This window comes from Cavia porcellus, unplaced genomic scaffold (genome assembly GCF_034190915.1).
Source record: "Cavia porcellus strain 051 isolate PalLab524CR breed Dunkin Hartley unplaced genomic scaffold, mCavPor4.1 scaffold_16, whole genome shotgun sequence".
NCBI lineage: Eukaryota > Metazoa > Chordata > Mammalia > Rodentia > Caviidae > Cavia > Cavia porcellus.
The window spans coordinates 24433160-24460433 of NW_026947499.1; the positions used below are offsets into that span (position 1 = coordinate 24433160).

Genomic DNA, 27274 nt, shown 5'->3' on the forward strand with positions numbered 1-27274 from the left:
GAGAAAGCATAGAGTACATGAAGCAGGTTCAAAGGGACTATCAAGAAATTAAGAAGTCTATCCAAGACTGGCATAACAGCTTGAAAGAAACTAAAGACAGACTATCTGAACTGGAGGGCTGTCGGTGTCACTCCCGGCCGGCAGGAAGGACACACAACAAAGTCTGGCAGTGGACAACCTTTTTCTTTTATTTTCCTTCTCCGTACAGCCTGCCCCGGGAATCCTCCCGGCCGAAGCCTCTGTTGGTCCGCTCCCCGCGGCTCCTTGCGTGCTTCTCCCTACAGTCTGTCCCGAAGCCTCTACTGGTCCGCTCTCCGCGGCTCCTTGCGTGCTTCTTCTGCTTCTTCTGCTTCTTCTGCTTCTTCTTTCGTGGCGGGAGAGGCACTCACTTTTATAGGGTTACAGTGGCCAATCAGTTCAAAGCGCGCGATGCGGGCTGATTGGCTAACATCAGTTGTTGCTAGGCAGACTATCTTACAGGGCGGGTTGTGAAGCAGGAGATCTTACAGGGCGGGTTGTTTACCAAGCAGGAAGCAGGAGATCTTACAGGGCGGGTTGTTTACCAAGCAAGAAGCAGGAGATCTTACAGGGCGGGTTGTTTACCAAGCAGGAAGCAGGAGATAAGCGCCATCTTAGCACACTCGATGGGAGGGGTAATCTAGCTCAGGCTTTGCTCTTTCCTACAGGCCTCACGTCCGCCAAGTAAGGCGACCGGGCTCGGCCGCGGCTCCCAACAGAGGGCAGACTTGTAATATGGGAGAATGAAATGAAAAACTTCTTAAAAATAACAAAGAAACACACAGCAATAATACAAAGACAAGAAGATGATAAGAGGAGCCATAACTTAAGGATTAAGAACATAAAAGAAGAAGTGGGGACAAAAACAAGTGAACTACAAAATCTACTCACAGAAATAATCCAGGAGAATTTTCCTAATTTAGCAAAAGGTAAAGATACTCAGATGTATGAGGCATACAGGACCCCAGCTACCTACAACCCTAGCAGAGAAACACCCAGGCATATAATAATAAAAATTCCAGAAATTCAATACAAGAACAGAATATTAAAAGCTGTAAGAGACAAGAAACAGATCACTTACAAGGGAACACCCATCAGAATTACAGCAGATTTCTCTGCACAAACCATCAATTCAAGAAGAGCATGGGGGGAAATAATTCAAGCTTTGAAAGATAATAATCTCCAGCCAAGATTGAGATATCCTGCACAACTGTCCCTGGAAATTGATGGAAAAACAAGGTGCTTCCAGGATAAAGAGGAACTGGGGGAATTTGCAACCACCAATACAACCCTACAGAAAGTATTGCAGGATATTCTAAAAAAAGAAAAATACAAAGAACCCAGAAATAGTGGCGGGGAGGCCACAACGAATGGAGCAGAGAACAAAATGAAGAAGACAAACTGACAGCTACTGACAGAAAAAGAGCTCAACAGAAATGAGACAGAGAAGACTGGATGATAGGAACAGCTATTTTGGAGAAAATGACATCTTAATAGGTAATACTGATTTAGTATCATCTTGATTTGAAGTCTCATCTAGCTTTTGTTCTTCTGTCTCCAATGGTCTAAACAGGTTGTATCTTATTGGATTTTATTATGTATGATAGTATAAGCAAAAACCTTTTAAAGACAAGGAGATTATACAGAATCCATTGTTCATTTTCTGTTAGTCAATTCTAAATACTCTGTAATGCTGTCATTCTCTTAAATGGTTTTACATTGTTTTGATATACTTAATGCTACAGTATATGAAGTTGTACTCAAGGACTTCAAGGAAAGAATCAATATGGTAACTACTTTTGGGTCGGAAATATCTGGTGGTGAAACACTATTCTGCTTAAATGGTTATGTTTTGATCTGCCCTGTTTCGCTGTTATGCCCTCTTTTTTCTCAATCTCCACTCCATTATTTACTTTTTTATTTTTATCCGTTTAATTAAAGAGGAAAAAATAGCAGGATATAATATAGTAACCCACTTTGACTTTCTATTATCTCGATTTGAAGCCCTGTATTACTCTCACCATCTTGTTTTTGACTGATGTTCCCCTATTCTGTTTTGATGGGTAGTATCAGGTTCGAAAGTTTAGGCATCAGCTGTGAAGATAATGAGATTCATTATAACGCCCATTCTCGTTGACTTTTATCTACTTTTGAAGACCTACAATGTCTCCAATGTTTTGGTTTTGTCGGTTTTGATCTTTACTGGTTTGTTCCATTTTATTATAACTGATGATATAAGCAATTCTATTAGAGATAGCGGGAGGCATTATGGTAACCATTGTTGATCACCTTGTATTATGTTTTTATATTATCTATTATGTCCACCCTTTTGACTTGACCGATTCTGTTCTGTTATGTCTCATTTGGTTTTACTCTCTTCCAAAAAAGCAATAAGAACCGTGGGAGCAATGAAACCCAAAATGTGTAATAGTCATTGTACAAAAGAGAGGAAAAGAAAGTGCTCTAAACTATATAACTGCATGTATATTTAAGTGTATAAGATAGAAAATGATATCACAGAGTTTTATTGGATCATTGAACAGAACTGTTTGCAGTATCATTGTTGGAATGTCCACTCTACAAGCTTTAATTTTGTGACTTGAACAATTATTTCTAAGATGGCAATATGTAATCCATTAACTAATGATTTCCTACTGTTCATTTTTTTCTTCTGTAAATCTGTATAACTTGTACCCTTTCACTGTTTTTTTTTTCTTTTCTCCTTAAATAAAAAAAATAAAAATAAATTAAAAAAATCCAGCTCAAGCATTCATCAGTTCTACAATCTTAAGCAAACCACATTTTCTTTTCATGTGTTCCTTGGCTGCCACATCTCATAATGTTATAGTAAGTTATAAAGTGAGGTAACAGAAACACTTATTAGCTATTTTCACTAATGTTCTGCTGTGGATCAATAACTAGTGGTACTGTACACTATCTGTCTGTTTTGAGCTCTCAAAAGAAACAAAATTATCTTCCCTAATTTAACAACTTCATCAGATTACTGAAGAATCATGGAAGACTTTTTTTTTAAAGGCTCTTAAAAAGTTTTCAGCACAAAAATATCCATTTCTCACTTCACGAAAGAACTACAGTTAAAATACACATATATCTAATGCTCCATTTAAAAACTGTAACAATACATGCTTAATAAAATTAGTCTAAGTGGACAAACATCACTTTGCTAAGCAAAACCAAACTCAAAGTAAATACTTTTTTTCTCATCACTGAAAACTAGCATTTACTGAATGATGCAAATCACTGGACTAGGCACTTTTCAGGTGTTATCTCATTTAATCTTCACATGTTTGAAACAAGTGCTACTTAGCCCCATTTCACAAGGATTTCAAGCTTACCAAGGATTAAGTAACTTGATCAAAATTAAAGAGCAGGTAGATTCTAAAATATGAAGAGTAGAAAAGAGGTGTCACCATGATGTGGCAAAAACCCTACATCCCAGTTTTCCCCTAAAACAATGATGGGATCTTGCCAAATTCTCCAACTATTACAAACTACAACGAAGTACTAAAACTTAGATATTAAGATTATTACCAATTTTATATTAAAATACAAATATGGCAAGAAAAAATTTCAGAAGTTGCATGTACAAGACAAAAAGTGTGCTCTAGAATATCCAGACAGATCAACTACCTCAACATGAGCTATTATGGGAATAACACGGAGAAGAGTACATGTAGTGGGACATGCACAAATGCATCACCATTGTGAAAAATACTAAGAAGGGACAATTAAAAATGCCTGCTCTTTTAAGTTTATATTTTCATCTTTTGTAAAGTTGTGCTGGGGATCAAACCAGGCTCTCTACCATTCAACTATACCCCCAACCTGACCTATTATCTTTAAGTGCAAAAGACAAGACTGTCATTGGTAAATAAGTTCAGTTCAAAAATGATGTAATTATACATGGGAAATAGCACACCTGGTAACACCTTCCAAGTGAAATACAAAAGTCAGTTAACATTTTAATTTTCATATTTCAAAATGTCTTGACCAGTAATAAAGCAAGGTATACTTGTACTTATTTAAGATTAAAAACTTATTTAAAAATTTGATGGTCCATCTACCTGAGACAATATGTGAAAAAATTTTGCAGTGCCGGGCATAGGGGTGCACACTTGTAATCCCAGCACTTGGGAGGCTGAGGCAGGAGGATCATTACAAGTTCAAGACCACCTTGTGAGTTCAAGGCCAGACTGAACTGCATAGGGAGACCTTGTCTCAAAAAAAAAAAAATTGCTATGACATATATCAAGAACATGAATAAAGTCTTAAGATTATCCTCAAAATTAAACTATAAAAACTCAAAAAGAATTCTCTGTGGTTATATAAAAGAATCTGTATTCTTTGGAAATAAATTCTCAAGTATTTAAAGGAAAGTGACACAGAGATTCCAACTTACCCTCAAATGATTCAGGGGGAAGAAAATGGAGAAATGCAGATGAAGTAAAATATAAACAACAGGTAAAGACAACTAGTAGTTCTTGAATTTCTTTTAGAACTTTCATTAAATTTCAAGTTGCATTCTAGTACATTTTAAATTGCATCTTAGTAAAAAGTTTATTTTTTTTAAATCTGAAGCATACCATTCCTTGATATATACTAGAAATAATGAGTCAGCATACTATAGGGACACCTTTATACTCATGTTTATTAGGGCATAATTCATAATAGCCAAGATATGAAACCAGTCTAGGTATTCTTTATTTCATATTTTCCTTACCATAAAAAATACAAATAAAAAAGAATTTTATATTTAGTTGTAGTAAAGTATACTCTGTCCATGAGGAATGCCACATAAAACTGCCTTAAGAATGATGCTATTACTCATCTGAAGCATATAATTTGCCTTGCTCACTTCCATGCCTTCCTTTAGAAAGAACTTCACTAATAGCTTAGGTATGCCAATTCGGTACTCAGTTAAATTCACAACCAAAAAAAAAAAAAAAACAACATTCTAAAAGAAATCTAAACAAAAAACAAAAGCAAAAACAAAGGGACTGTGGTGATAAAAAGCCAAAATAGTGATTATCTCTTAAGAGTATGTACTAACAGAGGGGAGGAAATCCAGGGAAAGAAAGCTGTAAATGCTCTTTATCTTAATATGGGTAAAATTATGTGGATATACATAGATATAGATATAGATATAGATATGAACAGTTTACATATATATGTAAAAATTATCCAGCTTTAATTTAAGGATATTATATTTTATGTATATTATGTATTATTTTTTTCTAATTAAGAGAAGAAGAAGTACTTGGAAAACAGAATTTCTTGGTTCAAATCCAAAACCTACAAACTAATAGACTAAAACAACACACCTGCACCCAAATTTACAACTAGCCCTTGTAATCTTGATAAACCTGACTCTACCATGGAGATGTTTATTTCTGTTGTTTTTAATAATCATTACAGTCTTTTGAGTATAAAATACATCATAAGATCAAGTTACAGGGCCAGGGCTATAGCTCAGTAGCAGAAGTACCTGTTTGCTAAATGCAAGATTTGAGTTCAATTCCTGGTACCAAAAAAAAAAATCAAGTAATCAAGTTATATGCAAATAAGAATGAAGAGCTGCTCATCAAGAGACTCTACCAAATATAATGAATTCTTGATGACCTCTAACACTATCTTAGGGCTGAGGATTTAGCTCAAATGGCTTAAGCATCTGCCTGATAGGCATGAGGTTGTGAGTTCGGTCCCTGGCACCAAAAACAAATAAATAAATAGCCCACAATCTAACACTGTCTTACAAAAAACGGATAGATGCATCCATCAATATTTCAATAGATAAGCAAAATATGATACAACCAATATGCCTGTAATCCCAGCACTCAGAGGCTAACACAGGAGGATTGCTCTAGCCCAGCCAAGGCAATTTAGCAACTTAGGGAGACCCTGTCTCAAAATTTAAAAAAATAATAATAATGGTAATGTTATACATATACATGCATGCATGCATGCCTGGGGATATAACTCAGGGGGAAGGTGCTAGGTTCAATTACCAGTACTGCAAAAGAAAAATGGTGAGGGGGAGGAAGGGAAAGGAAAAAAAAAAAGAGAGAGAAAAAAGTTGTGATACATATGTGCAAAATAAATACTATCTGGCCATAAAGTAATTTATTCTTTTCATTTTGACAACATGGATAAACCTGGAGGACATTCTGTTCAGTAAAATAAAGAACCTGATTTCACAAGTGAGATCTTAACAAGTTAATCTCACAAAAGCATCAAGTAGAATGGTATATACCACAAGCTTGAATAGATTGGAAGGAGAAAATGGGAGATGTTGGTTAAAGGCTATCAAGTTAGACAGAAGGAATTTTTTTTAATGTCTTAAACGGAAAAATACATAGAAAGTAAGTGGTTGCCTGGGGCTAGGAAAGCGAGGAAATGAGAGAATAAGGAATGACTACTAAAGGTTATAGTTTCTTTTTCGGGTAATGAAAACATCCTATAATTGTAGTTCTTGGGGGCTGGGGTATAGCTTAATAAAGCACTTGCTTTGTAAGCTGGCATCCTGGGTTCAATCCCCAGTACTATTCCCTCTCCAACGGATCAAACTGGGGTGGTGGCTGCACATTTCTGTGAAAAACTAAAAATCACTGGATTTTATACTCTGAATGGGTGATATACAATTTGTGAATTATGTCAGTAAAGCTATTTTTAAAGGTAGAGTCTAGAAATCAGGTTACATATAATACCCCCTCCACTGTCTTAGCTTCAAAACAAGAGGTAGGGGAGAGTTGTTCCCCATTTGAGAGGACTACAGAATTCTTTTTTTTTTTTATCGGTACCAGGGATCGAACTCACTACCACCTGCTTGCAAGGCAGGTGGCTTATGCCGCTGAGCTAAATCCCCAGCCCCCAGAATTCTTTTTTAATGGCAAAAACTAAATTGAGGCCAGCATGATGGTGCATCCCTATAATCCTAGCAATTGGCAGCTGAAGCAGAAGTTCAAGGTCAGCCTCAGTTATCTAGTGAATGTGAGACCCTGTCTCAAAAAACAAAAAAAAATCTGAATACTGTTATCAATTTGGATCTTGTCCTGTTTTCAAAGCAATGTCTGTATGCACAGGTTAACATCAGTCAAAATTCTTGTAGGTAATAGCTAAAAAGACCATGAAACTAATGTTTAAAAAGCAAGTATGAAAATAGATAGGGGTAGATCAGCTACCACTATCTTCCTACCACTAGGCTGTATCTAATTTCAGAGACTGAAGTTCTGTTAACTTTGCTGTGTCAATATTTCCACAGCAGAATTTTAACACAAAAAATTTTTTACCTACTGAAGTAAGGTTGCCAAATCACGATTCAGAAACAACCTTCAACTCTATGAAAATTCGAGATTTTAAACCAATAACTTTTAAAGTTAATTACTTTTTAAGCTTGTGGCTAATAACTAAACATAGTCATAAATTCAGAAGTCCTCATAAGAGATTAAGGAATAAGCATTTATATTAAATTTTACAAGCAGCAAAACTAACCTAATATGGCAGATTAGATCAGTGACTCACTATGACAGGAAAAAAAATGATGGCTTCAAGTAATCTGGAACTTGGTTATTACACTGATGAAAATATTCTATATCTTGATTGGGAGATTTTATACATACATACATGCCAAAATAAAATTTGTTGTACACAAATTTACCTTAACAAAGTTGAACTTTAAAAGTTAAGACACGGGGCTGGGGATTTAGCTCAGCGGCATAAGCACCTACCTTGCAAGCAGGCAGTCGTGAGTTCGATCCCCGGTACCGATAAAAGGGAAAAAAACAAAAAAAAAAAAGTAAAGACACCCATAGTTCAGGCTTTGAAAAATTACTGAGATATTAAATACTAAGAAACAAATTCACTGAAGCTAAATTAACTTTAAGACATTGAAAGGCTGTATGTAGAACTCAATGTATTCCAGAGTCACGGGGACCTCATTTGCTATATTCCACACATACTCCTCCCACCACTCTACTGTTTGCCCAATGATGTAATCAAAGCATTTCAGTAAAAAATGTGGACTTTCTCTTTTAAAATAACAAGTCTGAGTAAACAGATGACAACAAATCCATTTTTCTAAAGCTGTTTTACAACAAAAAGAGCTGAGTACAAAAGTATATCCATTCAAAAGCTGCCTATATTCTGTGATGAGGAGGGAAAGTAAAAAACAAAAAGTAACAGGAAATTACAGAAGAAATGCAAAGTTCAATATATAAGAAATTTTCTCAACCTCATAATCAGAAAAATGCAAATTAAAATAATAAAGGTAATTATTTTTCATACAAAAGACTGGCAAAAAGACTAATTTCAAGTACTGATACTGACATGAAAAAATAAATACTTGCATATATACTTTTAATAGTAATAATAGTAAAACTGTTAAAGCTACTTTTAAGAGTATTCTAGCAGTACATCATGATAACAGCTATGCAACATGACCTAACAACTCTAGGTCTCCTTATATACCTCAGCAAAGCAACTCAACATGTTCACTGAAGGCATGTCCAAAAAGGAAAAGAAAAAAAAAAGTACTGCAACAGGTTAGGAAAAAAACTGAAATAGACTGTTTATCGATAGAAAAAATATATGGACGACATGAAAAAAACAACATCTACTCATTATTTAGGAATACACACATTCATAAAAGTGTAGGGAGAAAAGTCTGTCAGAAAGAACACAAACTCAATAGTGTGTGCCAATAGGTATAGGAAAAGGAGATTTTCAGTCCTGTTTTGATACTTTACAAGGAGCATTTATGTGCTCACCTTCTTGCATAGCAAAGTCAGTTTTGGAAAGTACTGATGCAAACAAGAAACATGATGGAATATATTTCCTTCCCTTAAAAGATTATCATCCAAGAATTACTATCACTTTTAAAAGTATTGTGGTGTACCATGTTGTACATTGCTTGGAAAAGCCCACTGATATTCAATTTTTTTTCTTCTAATAAACTACCACCAATAAGCAAGAATAAAAATACCCTCTAGTACACCTCCAATTCTACAGAAAGAAGGTTGGCAATGTGGCTCAGTCACAGAGCACCTGCCTAGAATGCAAAAAACAAAACAAAACAAAAACCCTAGAGAAAATGAAAAAAGAAAATGTAAAACTATAAAACATATTGAAAGAAATTAAAAATTAAGTAGGAATACATACTCATGTATCAAAAAGATTTAATATTAAAATGGCAGCATTACTCACAAATGTACACATTCAATACAATCCCTACAAAAATGATCCACTGGGGATTTTTTACATTGATCAACATACCGATCCTAAAATTTACATGGGAATACAAGGGTCCCAGAATAACTAAAAACTATCTTGGAAAAGAATACTGGTATAGGCGCCAGGGATTTAGCTCACCTGCATAAGCACCTGTGGCAAGCATGAGGTCATGAGTTCTATCCCAGGAACCAAAAAAAAAAAAAAAAAAAGAAAGAATGAATAATGGTATATCTTTTTTTAAAAAAAAAAAGTATGGAGATTCTATAAAATTTAAAACTATAACTACACATGATTCAGCAATGCTACTACTTAGATATACATCCAAATTAAAATTAAATCAATACGTAGAAGAGATATCCCTGCCAGAAACTGTGATCTTAAACTTTCAGCCTCCAGGACTGTGAGAAAGTAACCTGTTGTTTGAGCCTGTCCTATTTTGTTCTGTTACAGTAATCTAAGAAGATTAATAGTCCTGCATAGGCATTATTCCAAACAGCATATACAAAAGACAGTAAGTACAAGAAAAGATGCTCAAATCACTAGCCATTAGGGACATGAAAATCCAAACTACAAATGAGGCACCAGCACTACTTTGCACCCATTAGAATTGGAGAGGCTAAGAACTGAACACAAACCTTCACACTAAACTATATTCCCAGCCCTTCAAAATAATAAAAAATATTTTGAGACAAGGTCTCACTATATTTCCAAGGACCATTAACATACCAGTATCTGTTCAAGACCTAGCTTTTTTTCTAACACGTGTCTACCCACAAGTGGAACTGCTGGATCATATGGTTATTCAATATATTTAATTTGACAATCTCCATGCCATTTTCCATAATGGCTATATTTCCATTCTCAGAAGTAATTCACAAGAGTTCTAATTTCTCTATATCCTAAATACTTTTTAAAAAAAATATTTAAGCCATGCTTGGCAGTTCACAAATAATTCCAGCACTCAGGAAACCAAGGAAGGAAGATGGTTTAATTAGCAAAACTGAGTCACTTTAGCACAATATACAACGATTTTAATCTTTTCTGACAGAAAAGAAACTTTTAAAGCAAACTGCCTAATTCAATAATATAAGGCTGACTTAAAATAAAATGTCTACATTAGTTTACCATGATAAATTTGAGGCTCTGAAATACACTGTAAATGTATTTCTAATGGATTGAGTGCAATTTAAAAAAAGTTTCCTAAAAATTGAAACTAGTGGCCATCTACAGCCTGGGGGTAGAGAGAAGGGGGGCTTGCCAAGAAGCAAGCCCAGTCTGGGAACCAGTACCATGCGCAGGCTGCTCCTCAATGAGGACAGCCAGACCCCAGCCTCTCATTGTGAGTCAGCACCATTGGCTGATTGGGGGTGAGAGAAAAAGGCCACACCAGGAAGCAAGCCCAGTCTGGGAACCAGTGCCATGCGTGGGCCACCACCAGACTAGTACAGCCAGACCCCAGCCCCTTCTGGCGTGCAGACTGGCAAACAAGAAGTATCAACTACCACTTACTCCCCACCCCCTGCCATAAGCGATCGACAAAGGGGAGAAACACAGGCTGTGAAGATAGCTATGGAGGTGAAATGCAATTGGATGCCTGTGGTGCTTTGGTGTTTCACTAACATTGCCGGTCTAGGGCCAGTGGTCTGATCACACCTGTTCAGAGGATAGTGGTATGCAGTGTGGCATTTAGAGGGCTCTCCTTCTGAGAGGGTCACAACCATCATTGATTCTCTATGGTCTTGTTTTAGTTCTATATTATTTCCATTGTTTTGTTGGGTTGGGTTTTCTTTTCTTTAGTCTGATTATGTCAAATCCAATGATAGGAGCAGCTATCTCAAAGATAGCAAGAAATATTACAGTAGCAATTTTGGATTTACTATTGGCTTGATTTGAAGTCCTTTACTGCATTCATTGTTTTATTATTTCTATTCTATTCAGTTCTGTTTGACTTTTACTATGTCCAAAGTTATCTGCAGCCATTTTGAAAACATCAAGAGGCATTATGATAACTATTATTGATTTTGTAATATTTTGAAGTCCTGTACCTTTTACACTGGTTTTGATTGGTTTTATTCTGTTTTATCCTCTTTAAAATAAAAAAAAAAAACTAGTGCTGGAAATATGCCAAAAGTAAAAAATAAACAGTCCAGAAATATTCATTAAACTCTATGGGCCAAATGTCTTATTGAGCATATACTACTACTGAAACAGCATAATTTTATTAACCGCTTGAGTTTCTTGGTTAGCCTTTGCTTTCAATTTATATAAAAATGGTCAGCTTATACCACTTCACCATATACATTAGTGAAAAATACATGGCAAGGAATAATTATGTCATTTACTTCTAAATATGTATAGTTATAATATTAAGAATAAAAAAAAGGAAACAAAGAATAATGTGCCATGGTGAAAAAAATGAGGTGTTTATGTTTTGTTTTAAGACAGGGTTTCACTATATAGTTCAGGCTCCCCAGGCCAGCCTCAAATTCACACCAATCCTCTTGCCTCCGTCTCCTGAGTGCTGGGATTACAAGCATGCACCACACCTGACTCAAAATATGGTGAAATCTTTTTATTTTTTTTCTCCAGAAAAAAAAATTTTTAAAGAATAGGAAGCTTAAAAAGATGCATTCTGAAACCATATTATCACACTATTGCATTGTTTCACTGGTATGAGAAATTGAAAATATAAATAAGGTCCAAAATGTGTAATAGATATTGTGAAATAGGAAAAAAAAAATGCTTAAATAGGAAGGAGACTAAGGGAGGGTGAGGAAGAGAGGAAGGAAGAGAAAAGTTAAAAAGAATAAGAAAAGGAAGAAAAAATGGAAACAAAACTTTTATAAATGGCAAGGGGAGGAGGAGTTCAAAGGAAAGTAGGGAAATGGGGAAAAGAATCAAGTTATACCATACACAGATACAAATTCTCTACAATGAACGAGATCATTATTTATATCTAAAATATACCAATACAGTGCCTGCCTGGCAAGCCCAAGGTCAAGAGTTCGATCCCAATACAAAAAAAAAAAAAAAAAATTTTTTTTTTTTACTTTAAAAAAAGAACCAATAAAATCTGACTTTAAAAAAAAAAAAAGAAAATTTTAAAGAACAAGAAGCTTAAAAAGAGGTAAGTTAGCCAGGGGTAGTGAGTGGCACACGCCTCTATTCCAGCACTCAAGAGACTAAGTCAAGAATATTGCTGTAAACCAGCCTGAGCTACACAGGAAGTTCAAGGATAATCCGAACAGCGTAGTGAGAACCTGTCTACAAAAAAAAAAAAAAAGTAACTTAATGACCCATTAATTACTAGCAAAACCATGTAGTCATATGACATTTGTCTCAAAAACACTGAATACATTTTTACCTTAATACTAAAATATCCCTTATAAACAAAACAAAACAGTTCAACTAACCATACAATCTTTTTTTTTTTTGTATTCTTAAAGGCAAATACTTAGAACCTCTGTCTTTTAAGATCCACAGCTTTTCTTTTTCAACTAAAATTCCCTTAACATCTAACACAATATATTCCATTTAAGAGTGAACTAAGATCTTGGTAAAATCTCCATGTTAAAAGAAAGCAGAAGGGCTGAGGATTTAGCTTAGTGGTATTAATTGCCTGCCTGGCAAGCTTGAGGTCATGAGTTCAATTCCCAGTACCAAAAAAAAGGAAGACAACCAACCATTCAGAAAATCTATTCACTTGACGTAAAAAAGCAATTTATACATGAATAATTTTCCAATTCTTATTCCTTTTTCCAATATAGGCTACAAACTGAATGAGGTCAAAAACTGTTTCTTGTTCAGCACCCCCAGCTCCAGGACAAGAGTGCTGATAAACAGCTGGCACTTGGATAACTACCCTAATAAACCTGAACCAAGCACAGTGTGATGGTACAAGTCTGAATTCCAATATTTAGAAGGTTGACACAGGATTCTTTTTTTTTTTTTTTTGTCTTTTTCCTTTTTATCGGTACCAGGGATCGAACTCACGACTGCCTGATTGCAAGGCAGGCACTTATGCTGCTGAGCTAAATCCCCAGCCCCAAGGATTCTTAGTTTAAGGCCAGCCAAGGCTACATAATGAAACCTGTCTCAACAAACGAAAGTCCTAAACCAAGTCCTGCAAAGGAAAAAGGCAACAATATCAAAAAGAAAGATGTTTCAGGTCATGGGGAATGTTTCAGAGAATTCCCACTGGCTAGTCAATTAAGAAGTTCAAAATTAATTAGAATTCACAGAAACTACTTACCTCAGATGATCAATTTAGGACTGTTTTAACATCATGGACATATTTTTAGTATAACAAGAAAAATGATGTTAAAAAAAAATATGTCTTTTATTAAGAAAGGCCCAATAGCACATGTGCAAATCATCCTCCCCAAAACTTCAGGCTCAACTCATGGCAGGTACACCAGCAGTTACTAATTTTTTCTAATTTAACACTTTCACTCCATGTACAAAATAAGACATTTGATCATTTCAAAGGGAAAATGTCTTATTTTGAAATCATTTCAAAATACACGCAAGTGATCCTCTGGCAGCTATCTACCATTTAACCACAAGCACTATTACTCGTGTTCAAGCTATACACAGATCTTATTTATATCATGAACAGTATCAATATAGCCATAAAATGACTTTTGACCAAGACACTAAAGCAATAAAAGATGTGATGTGTATATGTACTAATTCCCTACAATGAATCTATTTTTTATGTATCAAGCTACACTTTTTTTTTTTTTTTTTTTTTGGTACTGGGAATCAAACTCATGACTTCTCAGTTGTCAGTTGCTGTGCTGCTGAGCTACATCCCTGGAAAGCACATATTATTAATAAAGGGAGAGTTGTAAAATAAAGCAAAAAAGTAGTAAGTACTGTAAATGCCCAGTAGTTTTCTAAGATTCTATGATTTTTTTTTTTTTGTCTTTTTCATTTTTATCGGTACCAAGGATGGAACTCACAACCGCCTGCTTGCAAGGCAGGTGCTTATGCCGCTGAGCTAAATCCCCAGCCCCAGATTCTATGATTTATCTAAAAATGATAAAGTGAAAGGAAATTATTTGTCATCATTTATCAGCATTTAAGGGCTAAATTAGACACAAAGATTTGTTCAGCCAAATAAAATTCCATCAACAATAGGCAGATGAAAAAAGTAGACAGATGAAAATTACACATTCTGATTATATACAAAATCTCACAGGTCTGTACTGCATAATTAAATGCAAGTTCAGTGTAATTTTAAAAACTTCTCTATCTTACAATACAGACAAGCATAAGAAATAAAGTCTGCAGTCCTAAACAATGACCTAACTATGAGATACTTTTGGCAACACTTTTTCTATCAACAACTTAATACCTTCATTATATTAAAGATAGTCATTTACACTTCGTTCCTCCAGTGTTAAAGCATATTTCTAAGTCTTGTCCTCTTGAATTAGTTCCACATTCTAATGAACATAGCTGGTGAGGGCTGATATAAATCCTTTACTCAATGTAGGATATTACAGAACAAGAACAAAATAATCCATAATTGATTGGTAACATTATATCTTAAAGCTCAAACTATTGTCCTACAAGGACCAGTAAAACAGTTCTAGCCAGCAATTGTAGGCATTAAGGAGCATTTGGAAAGTAGTAGATCCATTGCACTGTTTAAAAATCCTATTAAGAAGGCTAAACATTTAATTTACATAAAATCCAGTAATGAAAAATTAGAACACATATATTGGCTAAGCCAGGACAGCTACTGCAAAATAAAATATATTAATTCATAAAATAGGCTACATGGCTTTTATCACACATAATCTTGAATTTATAAAAGGCTAAATTAATCCAACCATGAGAGAATAACTGCTTTTAAGACTAGTCCTGACATCATAACTTTAAAAACTAGGAAAATGCATAAAACAACTATTCTTGGATGATAGGAAATAGATGGCATAAAAGTGTGAATCCTGAGAGGAGAAAAACAAATTACTGACCTTAAACCCTATGACTGACCAAGTTTTGTACGATGAAGCACTTTCCAGGCTCAAGCCAGAAAGAGGCTGAGAATCCAAACAGAAAAGAAACCCAGTCAGAAACTGACGTGAGTTGTAGAAGGCTGCAGCAGCTTTAATGTATAGGACAATGTTTTACCTTTACTAAACTAGATACACGTGCATTAGGTGAGACTCCAGGACAGTATACAAAGAAACCAATCATCAGGTAATGAGCAACTACCTCTGAGACATACAAACTTAACTACCAGTTTGCAGAAGTGTTCTGGTTCTTACCAACCAAAGTAAAGAGAAGCTTAATTCTGGCATTCAGCTGAGACCTTACAAACAAGGCTAACCTAGCCCTATGGCAAAGGCCCACCCTAAAAAAACTTTAAATAGAAATAAGCCTTGGGACGCCTTCTGTTTCTCTCTCAGACTCTTTTTCTCAAAGAAAAAGAAAGAAGCCTTGAAGAATTCAGGTAAATAAAAATGCTTTTCTCTCTAAAGACTGTTTAAAGCATAAATAATACCAAAAGCTATTGGTATAAATAGCTTTTATAAAGCATAAATAATATCAAAAGCTATTGGTATAAATAATACCAAAAGCTAACATATGTAGAAGTAAACACAGAAGTGCAAAAAGGACAAAAGCAGAAAATTGGAGATTATATAATACACCAAATTAGTAGTATGCTATTATTTAAAGGCAGACTATAGTAAGTTAAAGATGTCTACCAGTACCGCTACAGTAGTGGGGGAGGGGAATACAGTAGTGGGGGGATAGCACTGAGGATGTAGTTCAGTGGCTCAGTGCATGCTCAGCCTGCACGAGGTCCTGGGTTAGATTCCTCTATCACCACAAAAATAAAACAAGTAGTACTAGTAATACTCTAGTAAAGAAGATGAAATGAATTTTATGCAATAATCTGAAAAACAACAGGAAACAAAACATAAACAGAAAATAAGGCCTCTCTCAACTGGGGATATAACTGTGGCACAGCACCTGCCTGGCAACCACAAGGTTGTGAGTTCAAACCCCAGTATCCCCCAAAAAAGATTCTTAATACCTATCTCAAACATATGAAACTTCTTAAAGGATAAAGCATTGTTTGAAGAACAAAGGCCCCCCGAGTTCAACCCCCAGTACTGGAAAGGTAGGGGAAAGGAAGGGAAGTAAGAAAGAAATAGAAGGGATGAGGTCAAAATGTCAAACCTAAATCTAACCATATAGGTATTTAAATATAAATAGATCTTTTAAAGTCAACAACTGAAAGTGGAAGGTGGGCATAGTGGCACATGCCTGAGATCTCAGGTCTCTGGGAGGCTGAGGCAAAAAGATCACAAATTTTAGTCCAGCCTGGGAAATTCATCATCTTAGCAAAACCCTATCTCAAAATAAAAAATAAAAAAAGCTAGGGAGTGTAAGTAATTCATTGTGAAGGTCCTAAGTATTATCCTCAGTATTAACAAAAAATAATTTTAAAAAGTTTAAAATACCACGGTCAGCCTAAATAAAAAACCAAGATGTAACTATGTAAGTGCTAACTGCAAGAAACACATTACAAGGCAGATGGGAGGTTGAGGCCAGTGTGAAGCAAGAGACTAGGGCATGGCAAAGCTAGCTCTGGAAGAAGGCAAAACCTATTAAATGTAAAATCCCAGGACATATGCTCAAAACAGTTCATAATTTCCTACTTGTTGACTTCTCCTAAGAACCTGATAGAACTGCCTAGCCAGTGATGGCGAACCTTTTTTTTCAGCAAATCTTTTAGAGCTTTCAAAGATAACAACCAACCTGCTGCGATACAGGTGCCTCAGGACTGAACCTCCACTGGGCCAGACCTGATCTCAGCCTGGGCAGTGGCTGATATAAAAAGAACAGTCACCAATGAGCTGTTTGCTACTGTGTTCTCTAAAAATAGCCCACCCTTGTTCTGTAGAATATATTTTCTACTAAGTATTTACTTGACCCAAATCCTCTAGAGCCTTTTTCCAACCCTTAATAAATGTAAAACCTTGTTACCATTTGTGTTTATCTTGACCAATTCTCTGTTCAGGACAGAAAGAACCTAGAAACCATCTCTAGGAGACTTTAGCATCCCAAAACCCAGTACAGGCTCAGCCTGGGGAATTTAGTGACTTAGATCTTGTCTTAAAATATAAATTTAATTTTGTGTGTGTGTGCACATGTGCGCGTTTTGAGGTCTCATTATGCAGTTCAGGCTGGGTCTGAGCCCATTATGTAGCCTAGGCTGGCCTCAAACTCCAAGTGATCCTCCTGGTTCAGCCTCCTGAGTCCTCAGATTAACGGCATGTACCACCAATATAAAACTGAAAAAAACAATTAGAAATATAGACATAGACAGAAAGTTAAAAGATGGAAAAAAGTAAGTATTAGTAATAAGAAAGATATAATACCTGTATCTAGGTCAGGAAAAGACCTAGGTACAGTAAATATTACTAAGATAAAATGGAACAATCTATTATGATGTATCTGAGTTTCCAAAAAAAAACTATCTTAAATATATATGCACCTAAAAACACAAATTCAAAATACATGAGGCAAAAACAGAATTATGATTCTGGTTTTTGACAGTTTTTATAGGTAAATGACAGAACACTGGAAAGATTATAGAAGCCTTGAATAATGCTATCAACCAATAATTGATATCTACATGCAGAATACATATTCTTTCCAAAAACATAGAATGTTCACCATGACAGGCCATATGCTTCACCAAAAAATCTATCTCAAATTCAAATGACAAAAATCCTATAGCATAGGTTTAGATTCTGATCACACAGAAGTACATTAGAAATTAGTAAGAACAAAACATCTAGAAGCCCAGTGAGGTGGTGCATGCCTATAATCCTAACACTTGGGAAGCTGAGGCAGGAGGATCACTGGTGAGTTCAAGGCCAGGCTAAACTGAATTACACAGAGAGATCCTGTCTTTAAAAATAAAATAAAATGAAATTAAAAATTAAAAATCTAGAATACATAATATACTTCAAAATAAGCTATAAGACAAAAAGACGTTATAAGAGGCATCAGAAAATATTTCAGACTGAATGATAGTACAGGATACAATAAATTCATTTGCAGGATGCTACTAAAACATTGCTTAGGAAAAAGTTTAGATACCTGTATATATTGTTATGGTTTCAATCTAGAAAGTCCCCCGAAAGTCTCATGTATTCAGATGTGGGGCTTTCAGACTGTGGTTGGAACATAGCTCTAAACTTAATCAGTAGATTAATCCATCATAAAGGCTAACAATACTTCGGTGGGTGTGGTAGTACACCTCTGTCATCCTAGCACTAACAAGGCTGAAGCAGTTAAGTTCAAGGCCAGCCTGGACTACACAGTGAGTTCAAAGATAGTCCCAACTACATAGAGTAGTGACCTATTTTTTGAGACAGTCCTAAAAAACCAAAAAAGTAAAATAATTTTTAAAAAATAAAGGCTGACAATTCCAACTGTTAACAAAAATGTAGAACACATGAAACTCTCATGTGTTACTGACAAGACTGCAAAATAAGTCATTTCTTACAAACATACACTTATATAACCCTACAATATTCACTCCTAGGTATGTAACCAAAAGTAACAGAAACTTATGTCCATAAAAAGACCTGTATGCACTAGAAAATTCCAAATATCCATCAACTAGTAAACAGATAAACTGTAAACTACATCAGTCAGTACACACTAGATATAAGATACGTAAGTATATAAGATTTACAAGGTAGGCTTGTAACAATCACCTGTAGAATCAGATGTGGAAGAGAGTAAAAGACGAAGACTGGAGCTCGTCTGAAGAATCAGTAATGACACTTCTTTCTTTCCCCTTTTTATTCCATTCAGGCTACGAGTCTATTGGTTGGCACCACTTATATCCAGTGTGGGTCTTCTGTGTTCAGTAAACCCATTCAGTTAACTATCACAATCTACCCCTTGTCAACTCAAAAACCAGACATTTTTCCTTAAATCGTACTTAGTCTCCAGAGACAAATAAGTTCATAATTACACCTAACATGGTGTAACTATCCTGCATAAAAAAGGAAGCACACTGATTCCTTCCCCAGAAGACAAGTTTTCTTAGGATGTTGCTTACTCCTAACATTTGATAACTTGAACACTGTAACATAGGTTTAACAGTACTTAAGAAACAATTTTAAGTACTGATATAACACAGGAAGCATATGAGAAGAGAATTATTAAAATTATGACCCTTATTTTTGTAACTTATCACAAGGTCATTGCCAGCATTTATAATTACCTTCTACTACCCAATCTGTGTTTCCTTGGCCTTTTGCATTAGCTCTGAACCAGTGTCCTGTAGTCTTCAAAATGTCTGATAATTTCCTTTCCCCAACGTAAGGTTGTACATCCTTTTGAGAAAGACGGAAGAAAGACTAACCATATAAATTTTTGGTGATATATCAGAATCCTTCCTCATGGAGACCTGGCCATCCCTTCATTCAAAGGGTTCTGGATCTGTAAAATCTGTGAACTGGTGGAGGAACCATGATTCTCTGTTACTATGATTTGAGGCTGGTTTCTGTTCACTTGCTTTTAGTTTTTGACTATATAAATCAAGTAAAAATTTTAGTACGCTTCCTATCTATTTCACTTTAGGGAACCACTGGTTAATTAGCTACCACAATAGTCTACATGTGACAGATCATTCCAATCATTGCTCTGCCTCTGCTGTTCATTATAGTAAGTATGGCACCTTGTCTTTAATCACTCAAGTGCTACCACTAGACCCTTGCTACTCCAGGATCCAATTAAAACCATTGCCATTAAGTTTCCCAGCCGAGTAACTGTGGTCCCTGCTATAAGGTCCAGGTATACAGAGAAGGGCAATGACAGGTCTCTTTAGAAATGCTGGTGCTCCCCTTATAAATTTATTTTTCAAGGTGTTAGTGAAGGACACCATTTTGTGGATCATTCCAGTGTAAAGGATTTGATTTAATGTGGAAAATCCACTTTAGCATTCCCATTTCCTTGAGCCTTCAAATCCTTTCATCAACAGTAAACCAAGGAATATCAGGCATCTCTAACTCATTCGTAGTAAACCATCTTTTTGATTCATAATTCTGCCAACCAGCCAAATATTGTAAACTATTCACACGTTTTTTAACTCCACAAGCTGCAACACTAAATTCAAAATCTCTACTTAATGGCCCCATATAGACAAATTCAACCTGACCCAAGTGTATGCTTTGGCCACCACTATCTCACTCTTATGACCCATTCCACATTTGCTCATCAGGCCTCTGGTTATAAGAGTTAGGAAACTCAACAAGCTCTTTGGAAAAACAGCAGACCTCCTCCTTATAGGTCACACTGTGTACCTCATCTTTAAGAGCCTTCTGCAATTTAAGACTCACTACAGGCCTAGAGGCAAAAGTGAGTGGTGATAAGGTTCATGAGGAGAGTCTGCATCATCATGCTTGGTGAACACAGGATTAGTTTCCTCAGATACAGGACAGGTCAACACCACAGGAGGTGAGGGCTGCGATGCCTCCATCGCTGTCAGTAAGGAAATCTCTTCCTCTGGCAAAATAACCTCATTAGAGTCTAGGAGCTCAATATCTCTGACCTGGTAAGGATATTTCCAAACATTTCCATCCCAATTTATTGGATACCTTCTTTTCTGACCACAGCCCTAATCTTTACTTCACAAACCATTCAAAGCTGCACATAAAACTTACACTGTATTTCAGTCAATCAAATTATACAGGGTTGTGTTTGGGTTTCTGAAATCTCAGCATTTCGGCTAAAGAAGAAAAGATTCTTTTTCAAGACACACTTAGAAACTTTTAAATTTTTTATCCCTAAGCTCTCAACTTCCCTTTATTATCTGTCTTCACACTCAGAAGACTTTAGATTTTTAATGCCTGCTTTGAGTTCATTTTTTTTTCACTAGCTTATCCAGAGATGCCTTAGCATCTTAAGGAACCTCTTAAGGAACCATTCAGGATCATATTTCTTACTCTGCAAAAAATATTCAGAAGTATCATATATGGAGCCGCTAAATTCCTTGTATCTCACCAATAATGAATTAATCAAACGGACCTACATTGCCTATCATTTTAAATAATTCACACCACTATCAGTACTCCACATACTATCAGGAGAGACAATGGCCTCTTTAGTTCTCATCAAATTGAAGAGCCAATTCCAGGAACCTCTAAAGCCACTAAAAATTTTACAATTCCACTTCTCTAGAGCCACTCTCAGTACCAAAATCTGTAACAGTCAGTGGTCATGAAAGAACAGATTTAATATAAGATACATAAATATACAAGGATTTACAAAGTAGACTTACAACAGCAACCTGTAGAGTCAGATGTGGAAGACAGCAAAAGGGCTGTCTGCATGCTAGAGATCCCAAGGTTCTAGTCAAAGGTCAATGGCCTACAGTTCACTGTAGATCCCATATGAGTCATAATCAGGAAGCCAAAGGGTCTGCACCAGAAGGCTGAAAGGTCTGCACTAGAAGCCTGGAGTCAGACACCCAAAGCAAAGGTGAACAGTGGAGCTCCTCTGAAGGAGACACTTCTTTCTTTCCCCTTTTTATTCCCTTCAGGCTGCAAGTCTATTGCTTGGTACCACTAACATCTAAGGTGAGTCTTCTGTAAATCCATTCAACAATACCCACAACTATGCTAATCCAATCAGTTGGGTGTTTCTCACTCAAACTGACACAACAGTTAACTATCACACAGACTATCTATACAATGAACTACTACTTAGCAATAAATACAACAAACCTCTAGTACTTTTAACATCGATGAATCTCAAGCCATTATGTTCAATGAAAACAGACATAAAATAGTATATTGCCTATGATTCCATTTATATAACATTATAGAAAAAAAGCAAGCTTGTACAAATTACACAACTAGGATTTTTGTTTTGTTTACCATTTGGCAACAAAATATCAAAGGTATGACAAAGTATTTTCCCCAGATAGTATTAAAACAGACCTTGAAGAAGTTAAAGACTTGCACAAAATTATACCATTAGTAATTAGTAGTAGCATGTTTTGGGATACAGACCATTTTACTATAAATCAAAATTTGAAATATGCACTCTATTTAGAGTAAAAAGATCTGTCAACTGTCACAGCACCTACACATTTGGCCACATTCATCAAAGGCTTCCACAGCAATTCTGAAAATTTTAAGTATAGTAGTCACCTATATATCTGTAGTTTAGCCATCCATGGTTTCTGATACCCATGAGCAACTACAGTCTGAAAATATTACTATAGTAAAATGAGAAATTAAGTTATTTTGAGATATTACATTCACATCACTTTTATTAAGAGTATTTATTATACTCTTAGTGTTCTATTTTATCATTAGTTATTGCTAATCCCTACTATGTAGTATATACATTAAGCAAGTACAGTATACAATAAGTAGAGTTTGGTACTATGAAAAGTACCAGGCATCCTCAGGGAGTTTTTGAATGCATATCCCCTGAAGTGATGGAGAAATACTGTATTCACTTTTCCTTTCTCATCCAATGTGTTGCCACCAAGCAATTAGTGTCAAGTAATAGAAGAACCAGACTTTTTAAGATGTGATACCAAGGGGCTGGGGATTTAGCTCAGCGGCATAAGCACCTGCCTTGCAAGCAGGCGGCTGTGAGTTCAATCCCCGGTACCGATAAAAATGAAAAAAAAAAAAAGATGTGATGCCAACATTTTATTAAAAAGCAAGACAAGAATAAGACCACCTCTTAATACCTAAGTAACTACATCAACATTAAATCCAGTCTAAAGAAAACACTTTTCTTTCTCTCTGTCACCAACTGATCTTCGAGCATCAATTCACTTCTACTATCTAATCCAAAGCGATATAATTATAGTCTGACTTTATATCCTCCTCTTATATCCTCCTCTGTAAAGAACCCCTTTACAGAAAACTTCTACTATATAAGTACAAACATTTAGAAAGGAACACTGATCCATTCTACTGCTATTATAAATATTTTTCCTGTATGTACCAGGTATGGTGGAATACTCCTATAAGCCCAGGACTTGGGAAGCTGAGTCAGGAAGACTGCCTCAAGTTCAAGGCCAGCCTGAACTACACTGAGTTCAAGGATAGCCCAAAATATACAGCATGACTCTGTTTCATAACACAAAAACAAAAACAAAAATTTTCCTCTATGTAAAGGCCACTGATAAATGAAAAATACTTTTACCTTCATTAAATATTTACTGTACTTAAAATCTAAATTATCGGGCTGGGGATTTAGCTCAGCAGCATAAGCACCTGCCTTGCAAGCAGACAGTTGTGAGTTCGATCCCCAGTACCAGAAAAATAAAATAAAATAAAATAAAATCTAACTTATCTTTTACTTAGACCAATGTAGAGATACTACTAATCACACTAATTGAACATATTAGTCACAAGTCTTAACTTATAAGTGAAAGAGACCCAAGTCAAGCTAACAAACAATATCAGAGCTCTTGGTTCATAGGATAATGAGGTGGTGACAGAAACTGGTAAGACCAGGGTCTCAAAGGTTCAGTGCTACTGGATCCATCTCTTCGTGTCATGTTCCTCTTTATTTGTTTGGTCTCTTCTCTCCCACCACAGATACTCCTGCCTTGAATAGGATGAGGTACAAGTGCAGGGAGTTGAAGGTAATCTCAGCTTCACAAGCCCAGGACCACTTACTCCTGTCTTCAGTATATCAATACCAATGAAAAACAAAAAAAAAAAAAAAAAAAAGCATCCACTGGCCTTTTGTGTCAATCCCTTGAATCAATCAGTATTTCTAGCAGAAACAGTGTAAAATTGGCCAGGCCTGGTAAACATGTTCACCCTACCAGAAAATGGGAGTGAGAGTCCTTCCCGAATAAACTAAATCGTTATCATTATACATGCTAACTTACTTTGATATCATAAATTAAATACAAAGATCTCAAAAAAACCGAATAGTTCAGCAAATATACTAGTACTGTAACTGTTGGGATCAGATGCCTAAATGTTCAAAAAAATCTGGTTTAAAGAAACAATCTAGACATAGGAATAATTCTACTAAATGAAAAAAAAATGGAAATCTAACCCATTGCACTAAACCACTGGCTTATGTATAATTAAATAAGAGTCTAAATACAGGAAGAAAAAGGAACAGAGGAGTAAAAACCATTTTAATGAACTTATATACTCTAGCTTAGCAAAAAACAGAGCAGTCTTATTTTTAAAACTTAGTAGTGGCACAAATAAAGCAAAGTAAAGCGTAGCATGATATTCCTACTGTTGGTGATCATCACCACAGCAATGACTAAAACTCAGGGAACTAAATCTGTTTAGAGAAAAGCTTTCTTTTCCAAAGAGATTTAGAAAGTATAAAGGTTTGGTATGATACAAATATAAAAAAAAAAGTATAAAGGAATCCAAAATTTCCTAGTATATCTAGGTTCTATGTATTTTGTCTCCAGCAAAATACTTCAAAATAACAGCATTAAATAAAACCCAGCATCCTAAATTTTTTGATCCACCACTCAAATTAACTGATACAGTTTCCCATCAACCAGTTTTTCTGATCTTTGAATCTGATCATAAAATTAGCTGGCCATCTTTTTTTTATTTTTTTTTTTATTTAAGAGGAAAAAGAGAAAAACACAAAACAAACCAAAGCGGCGTAAGGGTACACGCAATACAGAACTACAAAACAAAACAAAACAAAACAAAAAACCATAACAGTAAGAAATTACCTGCTAGTAGATTACACACTATTTTCTTGAAAATAGTTCCTCAAATCACAGTATCAAAGAACACAAGGTGGACATTCAAACAGGGAGACTGCAAACAGCTGTGTTCAATGTTCCAAAAACATTGATAAAGTCTAGCTGGCCATCTTAAAAAAAAAACTTATGGGGCTGAAGCGATTTTTTAATGGAGCTGTAATTACTCTAATCCATAGAAACTACTGGAGTCAGTCACAGTACTGAAGCAAGTTCATTTTATTTTTAATCCTAAAATGTGCAATGTTAAAGGCAAAGGGTCTGTTCACTCCTCAAAAGTGAACAGATATTGGTCGCTTTGGTTTTTTCTGGTCTGTTGAAGTAGGAAACAGAAGAACAGTGTCTGGCATGGAACAGTGTCTGGCATGAATATGATACTTGTGCTTACTACTGAGCTAAGTATATTCCCTTAGCTCTAGAAAACTGATCCGCATTGAGTTTGAGTTAACCCTTACTCACTACAACACTGGCTATTCTCATCCATGCCCACAAAAGCAAAAGAGCACTGTAATTCCACAACTATCACTATCATTCTAGATCTTCGATTTGTTTTCCAATCCAAATTTTACAAGATTGTTGGTGAAAAAAATCTTACTTGCATCCTACCATGGAAGTCCTCCCTAACTATACAGTATTACTCTCATAAGGTAGAAGTAAGATCTCATCTTGATTTCTTGGCTGCATTTTTGGATGTAATCACAGCACGAAGGTTTGAAGTATGATCCTGGGATAGGTCATCCCCTTCAAAGTGTCTATCATTACTCCTTGGTGAGTCAGCTTCTGGACTACTGACAATGTGTGTGGGTTTTTTTGCTCAGCTTACCATGAAACTGTATTTCTGTAGAAATTGAATGATGGCCAAAACACTGCATTTCAAAAGACTCAAAGTATTCATTAAAGAAAAGATACAGACACATATCCAAGCAAGCTACACATATGTTTTAGTAAAAGATGAATGATACCAGAGAAAGTTACAAACCATCACATTTAAATTCTCTTCTCAAAAAAAAAAATTCTCTTCTTTGATAATATCCAAAAAATATCCTGGCCGAGGATATAGCTCAGTGGCACAAGCACCTTCCTGGCAAGTACAAGGTCCTGAGTTCAATCCCTGGTACAAAAGAAAAAAAAATTTTTTTTTCCTGATAATCTTCTTTAAACTTCTATGCAAACAAAACCAGGCATAGTGGTGCATGCCTGTAATCCCAGCACTTAGAGGAGGCTAAGGCAGGAGGCTCATGACTGGGCTACAAAGTGAGTTCAAGGCCAGAACTGCACAATGAAACCTTGTCTCAAAAAAGACAAAAAGATTTTATGCAAAAAGGTACATTTGAAATTTTTTTATGCTCTTGAAGAGGAAACAGTCATTTTAACATTTTTATATCAGGCAAAACTATCACTAAAGGAGGAAAAAAAACACTCTTGCACCATTTTAGAGGAATCTATTTTAAAAAATTGTGATTTTTGGTTTTGAATAGGTAAAAGATGACAGGAGTCAGGGGTGGTCATGCATGCCTGTAACCCCAGTACTTGGTAAGCTGAGGCAGAAAGATCACATCAGTTGGCCAGCTCAGCTATGTAGTGAGTTCAAGGTCAGCCTGAAGTAAACTACGCAGCAAAACGTTGATCAAGGAAAAAAAAAGTGCTCTGAGGAACAGGGGAAGGTATGGGTATAGGGCAACTTAGGTAATTCCACAGAAAATGAGTAGGAAAGGTCCTTGCTCTGAAAACAATAAATGGTTGATTAATGCATACAAAGTAACATTAAATATTTGTGTGTGGTACTGATCTCATTAATATCAAAGTTTTCTATAAACTTTAAAAATTGGCAATATAGTAGGGTGAATCTAGACTTTCAGATGCTCAGAGCTTGTTTCAAGTTTATCAGTAAATGGATGTAGTAATGATTTCAGGGGTAAAAAGCTAATATATACATTAACATTTTAAGAAACTTAGTAAGATTTAAAATTCAGTGGTTTAGGAGCTGGGGATTTAACTCAGCGGCATAAGCGCCTGCCTTAAAAGCAGGCAGTTGTGAGTTCGATCCCCGGTACCGATAAAAAGGAAAAAGACAATAAATAAATAAATAAATAAATAAATAAAATAAAATTCAGTGGTTTAGTAAAGCATAAATTTTAAATATGCACCAAATACCTGTGTAAAAGCTGCTTTAATATCCAAAGGAAAAAACTACATATACAATAATAAAGATGCAAATTCAAAAGCACTAAGGATATATAAAAT

The 27274-nt window shown here is 35.5% G+C and overlaps 1 protein-coding gene across 14 annotated transcripts in view; it reads right to left on the minus strand.

Moving 5' to 3' along the window:
* Positions 1 to 27274, minus strand: part of Mtmr3 (myotubularin related protein 3) — a 132441-nt gene that overhangs the window by 89699 nt on the left and 15468 nt on the right. For 2 of the 14 annotated variants that reach the window (XM_063225960.1, XM_063225962.1), the window contains exon 2: positions 9403 to 9440. The exons of 11 other annotated variants lie outside the window; for them this stretch is intronic. The gene's annotated coding sequence lies outside the window, so the exon portion shown is untranslated. Of the gene's footprint in view, positions 1 to 7693; positions 7760 to 9402; positions 9441 to 27274 lie in introns of all 14 variants that reach the window. One more of the 14 variants, XM_063225961.1, reaches the window with a different exon arrangement.